This window comes from Neovison vison, chromosome 8, assembly GCF_020171115.1.
Source record: "Neovison vison isolate M4711 chromosome 8, ASM_NN_V1, whole genome shotgun sequence".
NCBI lineage: Eukaryota > Metazoa > Chordata > Mammalia > Carnivora > Mustelidae > Neogale > Neogale vison.
Genome location: NC_058098.1, coordinates 39,261,692 through 39,283,279, shown reverse-complemented (window position 1 = coordinate 39,283,279; position 21,588 = coordinate 39,261,692). Strand labels below are relative to the sequence as shown.

Sequence of the window (21,588 nt, the reverse complement as noted above, 5' to 3'; positions counted from 1 at the left end):
AAGACATAGACCAGGGAGTCAAAAAAACAAAAACAAACGAACAAACAAAAAAACCAAAAAAAAAAAAAAAAAAAAGGACAGACTTTTCAACAATTAATGCATTTTGGGAAGCTATCACTAGAGGGCGGCATTGCAAAGACTATGAATAACAAATTAAGAGGAAAAAAAAGGACTAGGGTAAAACTGTAAAGCATTTCAACATTTAAGTTCATTTTTAAGTACTAAAAAGAAAATGTTTTCCTGTGGTTGTATAAATTTTAGTATGTTTAAAGCATGTATAGACATGAAAATAAAGGAATATTTTTCTTTTTTAACATGAGGACATGTAGAAAATATTTCTCATGTTTCTTTGTTGTGTGATTCCACACAACAAAGCCTAAAGTAACAATCAGTGAAGATAGATGAATAACCCTATAAATATAAAACCTCATTTTCTAAATTAGCTTTGTTGAAGCTTCTCAACTTAAAAATAATCACATCTACCTTATATTCTTACGACTTTTCCCAGCATATTTATATGAATAAAATCAACTTATCCCATATAGAACCATTTTCAATTAGGCAGCCTAGAAATAGATCATTTAGTAAGAAACTTAAGCTTTGAGAAAGGAACTTTAACAAATGGCAAAAGGAGACAAAGAATTCTAAAAAAAAATCATTATCTGTACTTTCTTACCTCCGTCACTCTATAATCTAGTTTTCTCAGTTCTGCCTCAACTGAAATTGCTCTAGACAGATTTGCCAGTGGTTGCTCTGTACCAAATCTGAAAAACTCTGCCTTTTTTGTTTCTGCACCTCTCTATAGCAACTGACACAAATGGAACAATCTTCCTTATTGGAAAACTGATTCCTTGCCTCTAACATATCCAAACCATCACTCTCTTTTACCATCCACAAGACTGTCCACCCACTGGCCATTGTTAAAAATTTAGAACTCCCTAAGAGCCCCATAGAGGTCTCCTCTCATCTTAACTTTTTCTTTAGAGAATCTTCACTCCACCATAGAGAGGGCTTTCTAAATTTCATCCTCCAGCTCAGTTCTGTCAACTGTACAGTAGCCATTCTACAAGCATCTTGAATCCAACATGTCCAAGCCTAACTGCTCACTTTTTTTTTTTTAAGATCTTTTTCATCCATTTGACAGAGAGAGAGATCACAAGTAGGCAGAGAGAGAGGGGGAAGCAGGCTCTGCATTGAGCAGAGAGCCTGATATGGGACTCAATCCCAGGACCCCAGGATCAGGACCTGAGCCCAAGGCGGCCGCTTAACGACTAAGCCACCCAGGCCCCCCAACTGCTCACTTTTCATCAAAAGTGTGTGATTCCTCATATATTCCCCCTTACCCTTTAGCAGGTAATACAACCATCCAGTCACTCAAGACAGAAATTCTACTTTCCAAACAATTTTTATTTCTGTCACCATTGCCAACCACCTTGGATTCAACCAGACATCACAAAATTGTGGGGGTATAGCTCAGTCGTAGAGCATTTGACTGCAGACATCACAAAATTAAGTGTGTTTTAGTTGGTTAACATAACTGTATTTAAAATTTTGAATGTGGATTCCCTGTGGGAGAGAGGGGAATACATGCTGTATTTCCTTTCACCGCAGAACCTGTGCCTCTCGAAGCCTTATACCACTGCCACTTCTCAGTCATTTGACCTGCCTTACCCCTGAAGGAGTTTTGGGCTTAATTACTTGGACTTAGACCACTGCCTTAGTAGACTATCTGAAATTCAAGTCCCACATTTTACCTCTCTCCAATTCATCCACCACACTGGTACCTTTAAGATGTAAAGTGCAAAACTAACCACTTCAAGTGCCTCTCCCCTCATTATCCACAGGTTAAGGGGCCACACATGCGCAAGACTTCTAATGTCAGACTCCTGCTTTAACTCTGCAGCCTCCTATAAGCAAGATTTTCTTAAAATGAAAATTTGGTATCACTCCTTCAACAACCATAGAAGACAAAACTCCTGAATAGTCTATAACCTTGCTGTTCAAAGTGCGGATAGGGGACCAGCAACATCAGTATCACTTGGGAGCATCACCTCACCTACCAGACATAGGATCCTACCCCTAACTTACTGAATCAGAATGTTTTTTTAATTCCTAGATAATTAACATAGTATTATATTAGTTCCAGGTGCACAATATGGTGATTCAACAATTCTATACATTACTCAGTGCTCATCATGGTAAGTGTACTCTTAATCACCTTTACCTATTTCACCCACCCCCTGAACCATCTGTCCTCTGGTAACCACCAGTTTGCAGAATGTATATTTTCATAGGCAATTCACAAGCAATTAATTTGCCTATCATAAAATGGTGGTCTCTGACTCCTTTTGCCTCACTTGCCACTTGCTCTTAGAGAGCTCGTAACCCTTAGAAATGGCTAATAGGGCTCTAGAACTCCATACATCTTTAAGGCTTGGATCTTTGGAGGGGGGTTTCTTGGCATTTTTTTTCCTACTTCCTGGTTTTCATCCACACACTCATAAATTGATCTCTTCTTTTAGGTCTTAACTTTGTTTTCATCTCTTCTATAAAGTCCTCCCAACCATATTCCTTTCTCTCCTTTGTCCCTATGGCCTCATCAAGGACTACATTTCATTTCATAATTTTTAAAAATCCTAGATGTCAGAGTTTTTATCTCATTCAACTTTGTATTCCAAGAACCAGAAGCATGGGTGGTTCAGTGGTAGAATTCTCGCCTGCCAAGAACCAGAAGCAAATGCAGAAGGGCTCAAAAACTGTTAATTGAATTAAACTGTAAATGAGAGTCAACACTCCTAAGGGAGTAGACCAGTATTTTCTATTTAAAGCAAGGACAGTTCCTGCATGGAGGCAATAAACACACATTTTTTTTCCTTTACTGTTATAATAAAAATAAACAGAAGTAAACAAATGAAAGCTAAACTTAGAGATCCTATTTCAAGAAAGAATCTGGTGGTAACTCTGACAATCTTATTTGAAGGAAGATTAATAATTTAATTAGAAAGCACTACTAAATGCAAGAGTCACCCTGAGCTATTTCTAAAAATACGGAAATTCATCATACAAAGGAATGATTTGACAAGACAAGATTATTTGCACAGGCTTCAAGGTAGGAGTAAATTGCTACCTTTGATAATAATTGTGAATGCCCACTTATGTATGCAGTTGTGGGGGTGGGAGTAAAAGGTGTTTAGAATCTTTACCAATATGAGCGGTTTAACTTTCACAAAGTGAATCTGCACAATGACCAGGTAGTGATTTGGAAATCACAGTTAATCTGTAAGGGTGAGAAAGTAGTAGGAGTGCTATTGAAGGGTAATTATTTCGTTCAGAGGAAAAAAAAAAGTCGGGTTTATAAATTCTCCACTTGCAAAATAATGAAAAGGAGAAAGAGTATTTGACTGCTTTTGAAAAATGAATTTGTAGATAATATAGTTTAACTAAATCCCTTATTCTGATTTTAAAGTAAAATGTGCTTGAATGGAATAGTGAAAGAATTACATTAAAATTAATGAAATTATATCTGCTTATTTTTTAACAGCTATATTGATATATAATTTACATATCAACTCCACTTATGTTATTAAATGAGGAACAAACTGAATGTGGGAGTAAATCATGTTAATAAAAATTAATATCAATTTTAACAGGAAAAACATCTACAACCAGTAGTTAACAAATGACTTTTCAAGTTTTTCAATGATCCCAGAAACTAATTCAATCTAAATGGCATCTAATACCCAGTCTAGACAAAGAATCAACTACTGAGTGTGACATCTAATTGGCAATTTAGTAAATCAGCTTATTCCAATTTTAACTCACTACTAAAGAAAATGTATGTCTTTTACACACAGAAGGGAAGAGAAGCTTCTTATTTCTTTTCAGTGATTCACCTTTCTTTTTTGCATCTCCTTAGCTCATCAATGGTTCATAAAACCAAGTCATTTCACAAGTAGGAAGTACTCATAAGCCCACCTGTGCACTGGGCTAAGGAAAGGGAACCAAAATGGAAATTTACTGAGGAAAGAAACAAAGAAAAAAAGAAAGAAAAAACTCACATAAATGCTTAATACAAGGAGACTGCCAGGGTCAAGAGATATGTAGTACAGAATTTCTTTCTCCTCAGCTAGAGTGGAAATGGAACTTGAAAACTGATGACATCTCCACCATAACAACTATATCCCACACCCACTGTTTCATCCATTTTTAGATTTTTTTATTTCAAATTAATCATGTAATTCAACACTAATTAAGCACTTGTTAAAAGCCAAGCACCATGCTAGATGAAATAAAAAAAAAGTGCTTTAAAAAGTTCTTTTAGGGGGACGCCTGGGTGGCTCAGTTGGTTGGGCAGCTGCCTTCGGCTCAGGTCATGATCTCAGCGTCCTGGGATCGAGTCCCACATCGGGCTCCTTGCTCGGCAGGGAGCCTGCTTCTCCCTCTGCCTCTGCCTGCCTCTCTGTCTGCCTGTGCTCGCGCTCTCTCCCTCTCTCTCTGACAAATAAATAAAATCTTTAAAAAAAAAAAAAAAAGTTCTTTAGGAACCTAAGATAGAGAATAAATTTTCAATATGTATCTTGTATACACTCTAATCTCTTCTTAGGACCTACCAGGATTCTTTCTGCCAATATTTCATGAAGACATACAAAAACCAGGTTAGGGATACCTGGGTGGCTCAAATGGTTAAGCAGCTGCCTTCAATTCAGGTCATGATCCCAGAGTCCTGGGATTGAGTTCTGCATCCAGCTCCTTGCTCAATGTGGAGCCTGCTTTTCTCTCTGCCTACTCTGCCTGCTGCTCCCCTCCTTTCTCTCTGACAAATAAAATCTTTAAAAAAAACTTATAAAGGGGCGCCTCGGTGGCTCAGTGGGTTGGGCTGCTGCCTTCGGCTCGGGTCATGGTCTTGGGGTCCTGGAATCGAGTCCCGCATTGGGCTCTCTGATCGGCAGGTAGCCTGCTTCCTCCTCTCTCTCTCTGCCTGCCTCTCTGCCTACTTGTGATCTCTGTCAAATAAATAAATAAAATCTTTAAAAAAAATTAATAAAAAAACCCAGTTTACAAAAGTTCTGTAGAAACCCAAGATACAGAATAATTTTTCAATATATATCATACATGTTCCTATCTCTCAAGACCTACAGGGATTAATTTGTTGCATGAAGACATGCAAAATACCAGGTACAATACAGAGCATAGGGAACATAATGAAAAATGAGGCAGCTCATCTATATTAGATAAGCTTTCAATGTAGAGAAACAGAAAAGTAAATAGCCAGTTACAATAAAGTCCAAGAAGTGCTTTGGATAACCCTATACACAGAGTAGGGATAGTGGAGAGCAATGAGGCTGGAGAAGTAATTTTAACAGCAGGTAACAAACACTATGTGCCAGGCAAAGTCTAAGCACTTTCATATGTGTAAAATCCTCACAATGATCCTACAAGGGAGGTGATATAATGATCATCCTCCTTTTACAAGCTGAGCAATGGAAGGAAGTTTGAAGTTTCTTAGAAGTCACACAGTGATAAAGGTGGAGCAGGAATGTGAACCAAGGTTATGTGCTTCCAAAGATCTTACAGGATCATAAAGAGGTACTTTGTATGAGCTTAGGCCCTAATCAAAGAAGGACTTTTAAAGGGTAGTAGGCAAGACAGTGATTTGATCAGATTTACCCTTAGAAATATTGTTTTGAGAACGGTATGATAATATGCAGCAAGAATTTAAAGGTAGGTAGACAAGTTATGAGGCTGCCATAATCCAAATGAAAAGGTTTACAGCCTATCTCAGATTAGAGGCAAAGATGATAAAGGAACCAAAAAAATAAGACATTTTTAAAAAGAAACCTTAGTAATTTAGGACCTGCCAGAAGTAGGTGTTATTGGAGAATAGTAAATGATAACTTGAGATAACTGTACAGATGGAAGGGTCATTCTCCAAATCAAGGGTAAAATGTGAATAGGCTCAAAATAAGATAAGCAGTTTAGTTTTAGCCAAGTTGACTTAGAAACAAAAGTATATTAAATTTGATAGCTTATGGTCATACATTGAGGTCTCAATCATGAAATAATTTTGGGTATTTTCAGAGTTACTTGTAAACAAAGTTAACTATTTATGAAAGTCTACTGGTTGAATTTGAAATTTGTCACATTTTTCCTAAATTTTTGTATGTCCTACATATTTCCACATCTTACTATATAATACTGGTAGAGTCAGTCAATCATCAAGTAAAATCATCTCAATTTTCTTTCTCCGGTAAACAAAACACTGCTATTCATAAAACTGGCAATTCCATTGCACCTAGCATAGACAAGTGATTTGCAAAGCATTCTCAGCCTTTAAAAACATAAACACACTCTAATCTTTTCTGACCAGTGAATAAAATAACAATTTATGTTTGTATAATCAACAGTTTTCCAAAGTGTTTCTAATTACTGTCTCTTCCAATCTCTACAGTAATACTATGAGTTATAATGAAAGCCAAATAACAGATGTCTTTTGAAATGTATAAATGGCAAATAGAACTACAACTCATAATCAGTTCACAGTTCATGTTATACAAAAACAAGTTACAGATGTGATTATAATATGAAACTATTCAAAACATAGAAAATATCATACAAACTTTTGATAATCTAGGGGAAATGAGAAAAATATAGTAATATAATTTATTTAAGTTGATAACCAACAGAAATATATAGTTATTCAAGCCGAGGCCAAGAGAACTGGTAGCTACAAAAACGAAAAGAAACAGAACCCATATCTATGAAAAATAGGTTCAGTGAATTGACATAATGAGAAGTTTAAGAGTAAAATTCATTCTCTACCCTATAGACATGGTTTTTTCACCAGGAAGCTGGTTAACTTTTTTAAAATTCACACATACAATTCCATGGGCACAATACAAAATAAATGTAAGGCTTTTCTTTCCTTCAATATCAGGATAGCGAACTATTTCCTGACAACTTCCATATTTGCTAACTGCCACTTTGTTGATTTTTAATTATCATACTTTAAAACTTATAAAAATCATAATGACTATGCAAGTCTAAAACAGCCCTAGATATAAAAATCATATAAAAATCATAATGACTATGCAAGTCTAAAACAGCCCTAGATATTTACTACTGTAATAACTTATGTAAGAGTAATCAGGTCTTAAAAATATTCTAATATTCTACCTAACCAAAGTAATGTCCAACTTCACATCCATATGTATCACTATATTAACTATGCCATCCCCCCAAAAATAAAGTTATTCATTTTTGTTGGAAAATGAAATATGACATTTTAAAATCACTTCTTGGGGCGCCTGGGTGGCTCAGCCATTAAGCGTCTGCCTTCGGCTCGGGCCATAATCTCAGGGTCCTGGGATCAAGCCCCACATAAGGCTCCCTGCTCTGTGGGGGGCCTGCTTCTCCCTTTCCCACTCCCTTGCTTGTGTTCTTTCTCTTACTGTATCTCTGTCAAATAAATAAGTAAAATCTTTTTAAAAAATTAAAATAAAAAAAAATTAAAAACAAAATCACTTCTCTATTACACAGGGATTCTTTATTATGTAATCCTATTTCCAGGAGATCCCTTAGTATGTGTAAGTCCAAACTCCTTATTTTACAGCTAGGTAATTACAGGCTCAGAAAAGATTTGATCTGAGCAAGGTTCCAGAACAGTATCGGGCTCTTGCTCCGCGGGGAGCCTGCTTCTCCCTCTGACTCTGCCTTCCACTCTGTCTGCCTGTGCTCGCTCTCACTCTCCCTCTGAAAAATAAATAAATAAAATCTTTAAAAGTATTCACCTTTTTCCTCTTTATACTGTTGGATGCTCCTCTTTTGCCTGCTCTCTTCTGGGAAGGGGTAGAGAGAAAGGATATAAATAAATTCAATTAAAGTTCTCAAATGTTGAGGCTGAGGAGAGAAAGGTTCAACTGAAACTAGTGCCTATAATAATTTTGACCACATGTCTATACTAAAGTTCACTCTTATCTCCTATAGGTAAACATAGCTTCTATCTTGCTGTTCCCAAGTATCATAATCAGTATCATATCCTCCTTAATTCATTGCGCAGTAATAACAAAGTATATATATCACTGACCACTGTAAGCATTATTTCTAATTATCATTCTATCAAGTGATAAAATATAACACTACACTTAAATACTTTTCCTGTAATTTTTAAATTCTTCCTCAGAGATTATAAAAGTAACACTTTCACTAAAACCAATGTGATAATACAAAAATATGAAAAGGAAATGATTCTCTCTATTCATTCTTTATCCTCCATGCTATGCATCAATATAATTATACCTTTCTTTACTTAAAATATATACAGCATGAACCCAGCAATTACACTATTGTGTATTTACTTCAAAGACACAGATGTAGTAAAAAGAAGGGCCATATGCACCCCAATGTTCACAGCAGCAATGTCCATAATAGCCAAACTTTGAAAAAAGCCAAGATGCCCTTCAACAGATGAATGGATAAAGAAGATGTGGTCCATATACACAATGGAATACTACTCAGGCATCACAAAGGATGAATACCCAACTTTTGATCAACATGAATGGGACTGAAGGAGATTATGCTAAATGAAATAAGTCAAGCAGAGAAAGTCAACTGTCATATGGTTTCACTTATTTGTGGAACATAAGAAATAGCATGGAGGACATTAGGAGAAAGGGGGAAATCAGAATGAGAGATAAACCATGAGAGACTATGGGCTCCGAGAACCAAACTAAGGGTTTTGGAAGGGAGAGGGATGGAGGATAGGTAAGCCTGTTATGGATATTAAGGAGGGCACAGGTTGCATGGAGCATTGGGTGTTATATGCAGACAATGAATCATGGAACACTACATCAAAAACTAATGACATACTGTATGGTGTCTAACATAACATAATAAAAATTAAAGAAACATATACACAGCATGTTTTGTTTCAAAAAGTTTTTTTCAATAGAATACTGAACTATAATTAATTTTCACTTATTAAAATATCAGACGTAACTTAAAATGAGGAAAGAGAACCTATTTTTTAAGAGCTCCACAGTGTTCCACTGCAACCATTCTCCCTCTTTACATGCATTAGTTATCCCTACCTTTTTGCCACTACAAGAAATGCAATAATAAACATGTACAATTTACTATCAGAGTAAAACAAAGTGACACCCTTATAAATACACACATTCACTCTGAATTAGTAAGAAGGCACTCATAAGAGAACCCATCATATGAGATGGACTTTTAATCAAGAAATCTCTTGGAAAAAGGCAAAAGAGCACACATTCTTGAAGACTGAGATATTTATGTTCAAAATGGTTCACAACCTGTCTAAAAGTCCTTAAAATAAGGAAAGACTGAAGGATCAGAAACAAAGTTCATAATTCATATCACTGGTCTGGAGAACTGAAACAACCAATTTTAAGTTCAAAAACAGTCGTCCTCTTGAAAACCATCTTTTAGGATCAGAGTTTACAACAAAACAAAACTCAATATTTAGTATAAAATATAAGATCAATATCCATATTACAACATTATACTATTCTAAATTTTTTATTTTGACATATACAGTAAAATAAGGTCTATTAAAATCTCAAGGAAAACAGGAAATCATGACACACCATAAATAGCATAATTACTATGTGCAAAAAAGAGTTTCAGTTTCATCAAGCAGTCCATGGATATCACACTGGAGAGCACTGTACAGTATGATCAGGAATCATCATACTTCATCTTGAAAAATCTAGTATTTATTGATTAAAATTACCCTACAATGGTTGGTTTTAAGCACTACAGAATTTTAAAATACAAGAGAGGTATCCTGCAAAATCTCTAATGATAAATACTGTACTTTTTAGGTTTTGGCAAACATTAGATATTTTCATTCATCCTTGGAAGCACTGCTAACAGAAGCAAAACTGCCATCATTCACAGAGGACAAAGGGGTGGTTCTGAACATGAGAACAGTTTATGAGAACTGTACACAGAAGAGACAAAAAGTCCTGGGACTAAACATCAACTTCAACTGTCTTTCCACATTAGTAGACGGCCAGCATTTTTCATCAAGACCAACAGAATTCAGTCCTTTCTGAAATTTCTCCCTTCTCAGCTCTCCATGTTCACTCTATGAAGTCCTGTTGTCATTACACAACAAAAGTATATGCTTCTATCACCCTTTAGGTATGTTTGCCTTCTCTCAACAGTATTTCTTTTTCCTTCTTCAAAACATTCTTTTCAAAGGAGTCTTCAATGAGTCTTTCTTGATTCAAATAGACTGGCAGACAAGATGGCATAAAAGAGCTCCTTTCCTAGTGCCCAAGCTAGAAAAAATTAAAATAAAAAAAGAGAAAATACAAAATTCTTAAGAGCAACATTCCTTATTTTCATTGAAAAAAAAAGAAAGAAAAAAAATGTAACAATATGCTCTCATTTCACTTATTTATCTAGGCCAATTTTATTGACATACCTTTGCTCATATCCACTTACTTGTTACAGGTATATGTTCCAAATGCTCTATGTTTTTAGAAATGACTTCCCCCCACATACTCATGCACACTTCTTATATTATCATTTTTAAAGCACAACAGAATTATAAACTATCAACACTATAACTGAAGATACCATTTCTAAAACTTCAATAATATCTAGAAAATCTCTATGAAATTCCCTGACATATGAATTAAAGAAAAATATCTTTTGCAATATTTTTAAGCTGCACTGGAACTAGAGCTATCTTGGAAGCCACTTACTGAGCTCTTGGCTTAAGTCTCTGTTATTCTAGAGGGAAATCTAGCATTTTAAGACTTAAGGAGCTCCAGTTAATCAACTACTTAAGTCCATAGCAGTGTTAAGAACATCTTTATGCCATAGAAATAAATCAGCGTCAAATGGTTAAATAATCAACTAACATAACCAAAGAAAAGATGACTGACAAATTAATTACAAATAAAAATTTTAAGCATATATTCAAAATATTTAAAACTCAATACAGTTCACAAATCTAAACACTTTCCATTAGTTTCTAAAAGGTGCTGCTAGCTAACACTATCATGCCGGCATGCTGTGTACCTAAATGTTCCTGGTGAATCTTATCACCATAGAAGTCTGTGATTCAAGAACACTAATACAATTTCCTTTGTTGTGAAGATGACAACAAAAGTTGTGCAAGAGCAGAAAAAGAGACAGAAAGATGCTGATATTCTTTCCTATGTTTTCTACCACCCCTCACAAAAAAGAAGACTGCTCCACTCCAACCCTCCCATCTCCCACCCCCCTTGAACTATTCCCCACTCCACCCAGAAAAAGAATTATTTTATCCAATAAAAACACAGCAACCAAGTAACATAGATAAGAATACCTGTAAGATTTTTCTTTCCATAACTTGTCCCAGGCAAGGATCCTCAGGCACTCTCTCCCATGTCATCCTCCACCACTTCTTCAACCATTAGAGATGCATCCTGAATGATGGTGGAGGGTTCAGAAGTTTATAGTAGATGTGGCATATTGAGATCAAGGATCATATCCATCTCCTCACAAAAAAGATGGAGGCTTTCAGGTGGTCCAGAACACAATTCACAGCTCTGTGATTATACTCACATGTTACTATTCTGATACTGAGCAAATCCTACTCTCAACTCAAAAAATCCCACCAGGATATACCTCAAAATTGTAAATAAGTCATTCTCCTGATTTTTCCCTTAGTGTTCATTATTTATATCCTGACTCACTTTAAAGATGTTGGAGTGATAGGGACGCCTGGGTGGCTCAGTTGGTTAAGCCGCTGAAGTCACTGCCTTTGGCTCAGGTCATGATCCCAGGGTCCTGGGATGGAGTCCCACATCGGGCTCCTTGCTCAACAGAGAGACTGCTTCTCTCTCCGCCTCTGCCTGCTTGTGCCCTCTCTTTCTCTCTGACAAATAAATAAATAAATAAAATCTTAGCCAAAAAAAAAAAAAAAGATGTTGGATTGATACTATCAATTATTAATAAAGAATACCCAGAAGATATCCTTACTTTAAGGTATTTTCTACATATATACCATCTCTCATAAAATCCATATGCAATGATGGAATCAGCCACCCCCATCCTGATACTCTGGTTGAAAAAGAAGGTTCAGAGAAGTGTGTGAAAATACACTTCTGTAAGTCTGGAAATAGTGAGGGAAGGAGATGGTTGCTATAAAAAACAAAGAATGCATGTTACAAAGAACTATGCACCTGAGACTGTGTGTAAACTAGGTAACAACCGTTACCCTCGTATTGCTCTCCCTTCTTTTCCAACATAATTTTTAGTGCTTTATTTTTAAAATAAAAATATGCTCCTTACAAAACAACATTATGTTTTAAGAAAACTGAGAAGTATTCTATCATTACTCCATCATTTTCTCAAAAGGAAACCATTATTTCATATCCTTTCATCTTTTTTGTACATATTTAAACTTGCATGATTTCTGACAAGTATCATATTATCCATACTGTTCTAAAACTTCTCTTCACTTGATATAACTTGACCATCTATCATTTCACATCAGTATCAACCTCACGCATATTTTATAATATTCATATAACACTCCCTGGCTTCTGGGTATTGTGCCTTATTTATTCATTTTTTAAATCATTCTTCCCCCTCCTCTTATCTCCTCTGGAAATCGAAATACCTGGTTTTCAGGCACCATGTAACTTAATAGTCAATCTCCATCTTTTCTTCAGTATTTTCATTTTCTATCTTTTTAACCTTTAGATTCTAGGATGTTTCCCCAACTTTACTTCTAAATCATGAATTCAGCTTTCAGCCCTTCCTTTGAATTTAACAATCAGATTTTTATGTCTGAGAACTCTGCAGATTGTTTCTTTCAGAACAGCTTCATTTATTTTTTCAGCTGTTTTAGCTTCTTAAATCTCTCAGCAGTATGAATTACACTTAAATTCCATCTACTTCTTGAATCATTCCCATTCTCCAAAGGTTAGTTTTTCTCTTAGTTCATCTTCTATTTGAATATTGTTGGTTTTCTGGTGGTTTTTCGTATTCCAATTTATGAATGGTATTCCAGAGCTATCTAACTGGCCTGGATTTCTCCTGTCAATCTATAGGTCTGTTCCTCTCTTAAGGCATCTTCCCTGAATGAGAGAGCTGATTTCAAGCTGAATATGACTGGACAGAGGATATCAAAAGCAAATTTTAATTTAGGTTGTGTGATCATAAAACAGGTTGTGGACGAGATCCCCCAAGACTACCAACTTATATGGAAGATTTTACTTTTAGGATGGAATGCTTTCATGTATTTCACATGTGTGGAACCAGTCTGTCTTTTCCCTTCCTCCACTCTCTGTTCTTGGTAGAGTTTGCAGGCTCTGTTACTCTCTCCAATCACAACACACTTATCAGAAGCCTTCTCCAGAATCACGATCTGCAAAACAGAAGCTATGACTCTACCCTAGAGATAAATACCCCTGCTAACAATCATTCTATAATAAATAAAGAAAGGCAGAACCCAGAGGGTGGAGTTTTTAAATTAGGTCCTCTGATGATTACCCCACAGACCACCCCAATTCTTTGGAACTGTTAGCACAAATGTAGTTTCTTGAAGTCCACTGAGGAGCAACTTCTCAGTTTCAGTTGTGTTCTTCTCTGCTCCTGTTTCTCTGTCCCTCTCATTCCATCTGCGTTCTACTTTCAGGGAAATCCCCAAAATCCCCTACAGAACTGTCACTCTTTCTTGCTTCCCAACGCTGTTACAGGCTTAATTTAATATATTTCAGCCCCTTCAAACAGACATGGAAAAGGCTGGGAGAATTGATCATTTGCCATCTTTTAACAAGTCTTCTCAAATTTTCAACATCATGTACACCTATAATTCTTCATAAATATCAAATGAAAAGTATCTCCTGCAATTCTATGAATAGAAATTCTTTGCATAGGATATTTTCTCCCCTTTTAGCCCACACCCAACTACAAGAGCACAATTTTTTTTGTTATCAAGTCATCTAGAATTGTATCCCCTAGTTGTAATAGTTTCTGTAATACTCTGTTTTATTTAGAACATTTTCTTTCAAGTTATATACTTCAAAGTACATTATTAACAATTTTTTATAATTAACCATGTTTCACTGATTGGCTTTTGGCGTGTCAATTACTTCTGTTTATCAATGTTTATTGTATACTTTATTTCATCCAGAATTCTCTATGCTGATTCATTTTGCTTAAGTCCTTCCAAATAATGTATTCACTTATTTGAAATTTATTAGTTATATTTCAGATATAGTTCACATATTTTGCCTTCATACTTAATACTTCTGCCACATATTTTTATCTCAGAATACTATATTTTTAGCTCAGAATTCCATTGTTTCTTACTAGTCAGTGTTGCATAGGAAAAATCGGGTGCCAATCTGATTTTTTTTTCTGTAAAGATAAGATTTTTTTTTCTGAAAACTTGATTTTCTTTTGATTCCTGGAATTCGGAGGTTTAATCATTATTCAATTTTACCAGAAATTGGATTCCAGTATATCTTATTTGATGGCATGCTTCAGCACAGGAAAATTTTATTCTGCCATTTTATCTACTGCTTCTGCAATATGCATTGTATTTTTTTATTTCTGGAATTCCTATTGCACAGAAACTGATCTGGATCGATGTTATATGTTCTCAAACTTTTCTCTCAATGTTCAACATTTTTGCTCTATTGTTTGAAAGAAATCTCAATTTGACTCTCAATATTGCTACTTCTCTTTTTAAAAAATTTACCAGGAAATATTTCAGACATACAAAGGATTTGAGATATTATTTAATAAACATCTTTGTACCCACCACCCAGCTTAAGAAAAAAATGTTATCTAGATAACAGAAATACCTTTATTTTCCTCCCTGAGATAACCTAAGTTTGGTGTCTATCATTTTCAAGGATTTCATTATATATTTCTATTTATGTATATAGCTACAAAACTATAGCTATAATAGAGTTCTGCATTTCTAAGTTACATATCATAATTATACTTTACATAGTATTCTCCACTTTGCTTTCTGTACTCAGCATATTTCTAAAGGTATCCATTGAAAATTTATTTATTTATTGTGATTTATTGTGATTTATAGTTGAAAGTCCTTACATGGATATACCAGTTTATTTATCCACTCTCCACTTACTGGGGCTTAAGATTACTTCCAATTTCTCACTCTGGCAAACAATGCTGTTATGAACATCCTTATCCTTGTCTCTTTGAACTTATGGGTTAATTTTTTTATGGCAATGTTTTTATACCTATGGCTCTTAATCCATCAATAAAATTGCATTAGTAGGTCAAGGTCACAAACAGCATTAAAGAGAGGGAGACAAGAGGGAGAGGTGAGGAAGGAAGAAAATGAACAAAGTGATAAAGCATACAGATCAAAGTGTACTGTATGGAGCAAGAGTAAATTTTGTTTCCTAAAAATTTGATTTCAGTTGTCATGGTCAAAACAGATGAATAATTAAACTAAGATATATACACATATACATGTAGAATTACTGGGTTGTTGGGGAAATGCACATCCAAATTCACTAAATATTGCCAAACTACTCTAAAAAGTGGTTTTATAAGGCATCTGAATAGCTCTTGTTAGTTAAGCGTCCAACTTTTGATTTTGGCTCAAGATCATAATCTCAGGGTCATGAGATCAAGCCCCATATCAATTTCTCTCCCTCTTTCTCTGCCCCTCCCCACTCAAAAAAAAAATTTAGGTGGATAATTTTACTTCTGCAAGTTAAGAATTTTCATTGTTCCACATGCTCACCAACACAGCATACTCAGACTTCTACATTTTTATCTGATGCTTGTCTAAAAAAATATTACAAATATTTTTGAGTAATTTTGCTAGCTACTATTTCTAGGAAAACTGTTTTCTTTCAATATTTGAAGACCAAATTCTGACTTCCAGCACCCATTGTTAGAGTTTAGAATTCCGCTACCAGTCTAATTTTTAGGCTCTTAGAAATAATCTAGTTCTGCCTACTTTTAAATTCCCTATTTTTAGTAATATCCAGTTATTTTCCTTTCTCTGGATTTACTGTTTTTTCAGTCTAATGATTCACATAGTTTAATTTTGGAAAATTCTCAGTCATTCCTTTTTTGGATATGGACTCTCCTCCTCAGTCTCTTATTCTCCTTTTCTAAACTCCAACTTCACAGATTCAGACATGTTTACTCTTCTACCTCTACAGTCTCTTTCCTGTTTCTGTATCTGTTTTTCCAGCTCTCTCTTCAAGTTCATTAAATCTCTCTTCAGCTAGGTTTAATCTATTTAAGCCATTCAGTATTTTTTTTAATTTTTTTATTTTCAATTTTTAATTTCTAAATGTTTTATTCATTTGTAAATCTTCCTGGTGTTTCTTGATAGTATTTTGTTCCTTGCTCATGTTTTTATTTTTCTTTGCTTATGTTTTTAATCCCCCAATTTAGACTCTAGACATATGTGTACATATAAAATATATATATAGACACACACACATATATATATATACTATCATGATATCTTTAAGGTCCATCCCCCTAAAGAGTATTAACTTTTGTTTCTGTTCAATGCTTTGTAGCATACCAATATTTCATTATTTTAAAATAATTTTCTGTTAACTACATTTTCCTGAACTAGGAAGGTAATGTAAATTGGAATTGCAAACCCACATGGAGGCAGGCTTATGGTCACAAATCTTTAGAGGAGACTTTTCAGTCTTACATCCAAATGCCAAGAGAAGAAAACTTCTATGATGTTATCTGCTGGAAGTTAAATTTAATTTTCTAGGCTCTCTTTCATTAAAGCCTTATCTTGAAGAGCTGTGGCCTTATACAAAGGCCTCAATTCCAATTCCTCATCTAATGGAAGCCCAAAGATCTCTCCTCTCAAATCCATGAGACTTTTAAATGCAAGACTCTAGGTCAACAAGTGTTCTGAAAACAGAACAGAACTCTGGATTTGTAGTACCTTCTATATTTTTGGTGCCTAGGGATTTTACTTGGCAATCATATTTTTAACTGTGAAGACGTTTTCACTGTTCCCTTCTCAATTCAATGTTTTCTCAATTCTAATTATAAATTTTCAGTTTGCTACTTTTTTTACATTAACTATGATTTCTAAACTATTTGCTTATCTAAGTATGAGTTCTCTCTTTAGCATTGCTAATGTTCCTCAAATATCCAATATTTCATCACTACCTTCATCTTTTCTTAAGATCTTTATTTAAGATTTAGATTTTTCAATACTGATGGCTGGTATAAGTTACTAATTTATTTTCAATGGTCTCCCTTCTTCCGTCATGCCCAAAATGTAAGGCTGTAGGACTTTGTGGGTGGATTTTGCACATAATGGAGCAAAAGAGAGAAACTAGTGGACAGTTTTTTTCTTCAAGGTTCACTGATTCCAGATCTTCTAATTACCTTGGTATTTCCCACAGGGCCATTTCTCTGCCTTAGCCCTGCCATCTCTAAGTTGGGTGAATTTTTTTTTTTTTAATTAACTGATTTATTTTAGAGAGAGAGACAACAAGCAGTAAGGGGAGAAGGAGAGAGAATCTCAAGCAGACTCCACACTGAGCATGAAGCTCAACGCAGGGCTTGATTTCATGACCCTGAGATCACAACTTGAGCTGAAACCAAGTGTCAGATGCTTAAGTGACTGCACCACTCAGGTGCCCCTAACCTGGGTGAATTTCTGAACTATTAAAAAAGAGAGTATATTTCCTATTCAGAAACCAAATATTTTTGCCATGCTGAATTACAGGCTGTTTAGTACTAGTGGGTTTTAGTAATCAAATCTTGTCAGTCCCATCTTTCAAAACTGCCCACATTTTCTGACTACATCCTTTCCTGTTTTCCAGAGTTGCTATGGATTTTCTTCTTATTCTTGTATTTCTTTTGTCATTGCAATTTGGACTCAGCTATCATTTACTTAAAATAAATTTTTAAAAATTCTTAACTAAGTAATATTCTAAGTTATATCCTCAAAAGAAGCAATCTCTCCCCCTAAAATAGCAAGAACAACAGAAAAGTAAGAAGCTGGTTCTTTAAAAAGCCTCAGTTTATAGTTTCTTTCCCTCAAAACACAATTTCAGTAATACTTTGTATCCCATCAAAAAGCCCTCCATTCAAAAAAACCAGCCATCTCCAACTCTTTAATTCCTACTCCAGTTCATCTTCTACTAAAGCAAAACTGAAGAAATTTGAAAATAGAAATTGGGTTTTCTTCTCTTATCATGAAGAATTTACTTTCTATTTTAAGTGAATTCTTTATTATAAAAGTAATTAGCCAACTTACAGAAAAATTGCAATCTACAGTTTTACAGAAGAGGTGCATTGACCATGCTTGAAAGAACAACAAATATAGTGATAAATCAAGAAACTTAAACAGGAATCAGAAAACCTGAGAACTATGCCATTCTACCAACTGCTATGCTTCTTCTTCAATCAAGTTTAAATGGCAGTAAAATCAAAAGAACAACGTATGTTCTTTCTGATTTAATTTTCTATACAAAGATACTTCTCTGCTACTAGATAGCAATACAATTTTTCTAAAAATACATTCATGGATTTTTGTATTTGGTAGTGAAGCAACTGAAAAGTGATGGCTCTTTCTCAACTTTACTGACCATTTTATGTTGGTTAGGTCACTAATTTCTCAACGTTCCAAGACACCAAATGACTTCAAGTACAATCAAGCACTCCTGAATCCTTTCCACTAAATGAATATACCATCAGAATGTCTAGGGTGGAGACCATTATTGTGAAATTCTTTGCCTCTGATCTTGAGAATCATTTAGTTTTAACAGAAAAAGTTTCTATAAGTACAGCAATTAAATTAATCAATGTTCCACACCCCCCCAATCTTTTAGTAAAAAAAGTGCTCTATAAGAATAGTACTTTTATTGTGTAGGTTTACATATTCTCTGGTAAAAACCCACATACACCTTAGCACTCCAGTCAGTCAGAGAAACAAGAATATAGAGCATGCTGCCAAAAATTGCAAACTGTAGTTTACATTCAATATGTGATCCTACCAAAAAAAAAAAAAAAAAAGACTAATTAAAAAAATTTAAAGAAGCTTTTTAAAAAAATTTTTCAAGAGATTATAAGTGCAAATTTTGAACACAGGTAGAATTACAGAGAAATGTGAATAATTTATTTACAAGGTGTAAAGTGGTATTCATTATGTATCTACGGGAGAGGACAAAGCCTTTTTCTTCACTATAGTCAATTTTATTATCCACAACAACTTTACCTCTTCTAATAGTTGTTTGTTTTAAAAACAAACATAATATCATTATGAATTATAATCCTTAAAAAATTATATGACACACAGCATAAAATACATGTTACTAAATAGCAAATACAATTAAGAGTAGCCACATAACACATAAAACCATAAGCAATGCTTTTGGGGGAAAAAAGGCAGCATCAACAGAGACCAAATGAAAAGGATATGAAGCCAGAGGCCTGGGTTCAAACTCAGACTTTGCCCTCACCAGTAGTCTAATCCTAGGCAAGCTAACTCCTTGTACTTCAGTTCCCTCATCTTTAAATCAGAAATAACTATAGCTGTTCCATAAGGCTGTTGTGATGATTACAGGAAACAAATAGCAATAAGCCTAACCAAATCTGAAAAGACTAAGATGAAGAAAATTATAAAACATCATCTGACTACATAAAAATCTAAAACTGGGTAAAATATATACATAATCATTAAAAATAGGTATTAAGTGACATAAAAATCTGCAATACATGTAACTAAAAGTAATTTCCTTGATTACAATAAGCTCTTAAGAAGTTAATAAAAAACATTTTTAAAATGAGCAAATGATAAGAGGAAATAATTCATTAAATGAACATATAATCCACTTAGAACAGTGTTTTGCCCATGTAAATGCTTAAAAAAATAAAAAAACAGCTAATGAACATACTAAAGTAGATTCAACCTCACTCATGATTTTTAAAAAGCAAAACAATCAAAGTGGCAAAAATAAAATACAGACGATAAAGTCCAGAGTTGGTGCTGGGAAGCAGACATATGCATACACTAAAAGGACTATAATGATGGTTCAACATCTTTCAAGAGAAAACTGAAAATATCTCTCACCTGAAAATCTTCAGCCTCTGACCCAGCAATTCCATGGCTAGAAATCACTTTTATGATAGAAATATATATAATAATACAAAGATAAAACATAGGAAGTCTATGAAATATTATACTATTAAAAACAGAAATTGGTATAATCAAAATGCCCATCGATAAGGGAGTAATTAAATAGACGATGAAGCCTGTACAAATACATGAAGTAAATCATCAGAATTTCTTATGGAAAATTTCCATGATAGATTATGAGATGGGAAAAAATGCATGAAAATAAATAGTATTAGTGCATGATACTGTGTATAAAAGAGAAGGAGAGAGGTATTCTAAAGCACATTTATATAAATACTAAAACTCTCTAGCACATACACATAACCTATTACAGGCAGTTACAAATTTAGGGACTGAATCTGAAAGAAAGGCTTATTTTTCATTTTATGCTCTCCTGTACTGTTTGCTTCTCCATGTGCAAGTATTAGGTTTATTAATTTTTGGAGAGATGTATACTTAGATAAGAACATTCAACAATGTTCTTAGATAAGAACATTCAACCTCTCAAAATCTGATAGTATTTTTAAAATTGAATATGAACAGAACTCTATGACTATTCTAGGAATAGAAGAGAATCTAAAATCAGTCTGAAAAAATGTATCAAAATAACTACAAAAATTACGGAAAAAAGTGGATTTTTCTGAAATTATCAAAATATATAATGAAACTACAGTAATATAACAATATCATACTAACACAAAAATTGACAGATCACAACCAAACAGAATGAAGAGTCCAGAAACAGATTACTGCATACACGGCAATTTTAGTATATGATTAAGACAACATTCAGTAGAGATAAGGAGTTGTCCATAGGAAACAAATCTAAGAACACCAACCTCTTATCACACAAAAAGAAATTCCATACAGACAACAAACCTAAAGTAAAAATAAGCCAACCTTTTGAAGGAACTAAAAAAGTAATTTCTTGTTATAAAAAGGAAAAAAGTCTTAAATCTAGTAAAATCTAAAACATAAGAGATTAAGATGCAGATGTAAATAAAAACTTAAAATTCTGCTAATAACAAGACAGCATAAATGACAACAGCAATCATCATTATAAAAGCTAGCACTCAGAGATCACTTAAGATTAGACACTGTTCTATGCTGTTTACAATTACTAACTTATTTAATCCTCACAATAATCTTTTGCGGTATACCATCACTAAACTCATTTTACCAATGAAGAAACTGAGGTACAGGGATTCAGCAACCTTCCCAAAGAAGTGGCAGAGCCAGCATTCAACCTGGCTGCTATCCAGTTCAAGGCTGTATTCTTTAACCCTGTACAACCACAGACTTTTTTTTTTTTAAAGATTTTATTTATTTATTTATTTGCAAAAGAAAGCAAGTGCAAGCATGAGCGGGGGAGGGGAGGGGGGGGCAGAGGGAGAAGTAGAAGCAGACTCCCCACTGAGCAGGAAGTCTGATATGGGACTCAATCCCAGGATTCTAGG

The 21,588-nt window shown here is 34.4% G+C and overlaps 1 protein-coding gene and 1 long non-coding RNA gene across 2 annotated transcripts in view; both read right to left on the bottom strand.

Annotated features, from left to right (window-relative positions):
• MACROD2 (mono-ADP ribosylhydrolase 2) overlaps positions 1-21,588 on the bottom strand; it is a 1,971,347-nt gene that overhangs the window by 1,921,606 nt on the left and 28,153 nt on the right. The window lies entirely within an intron of this gene.
• LOC122916278 lies at positions 9,564-20,113 on the bottom strand. Its single transcript, XR_006386152.1, has 3 exons — positions 20,087-20,113; positions 11,345-11,444; positions 9,564-10,307 (listed from the first exon to the last, which is right to left on the bottom strand). It is a non-coding gene; the product is annotated as an uncharacterized LOC122916278 (long non-coding RNA).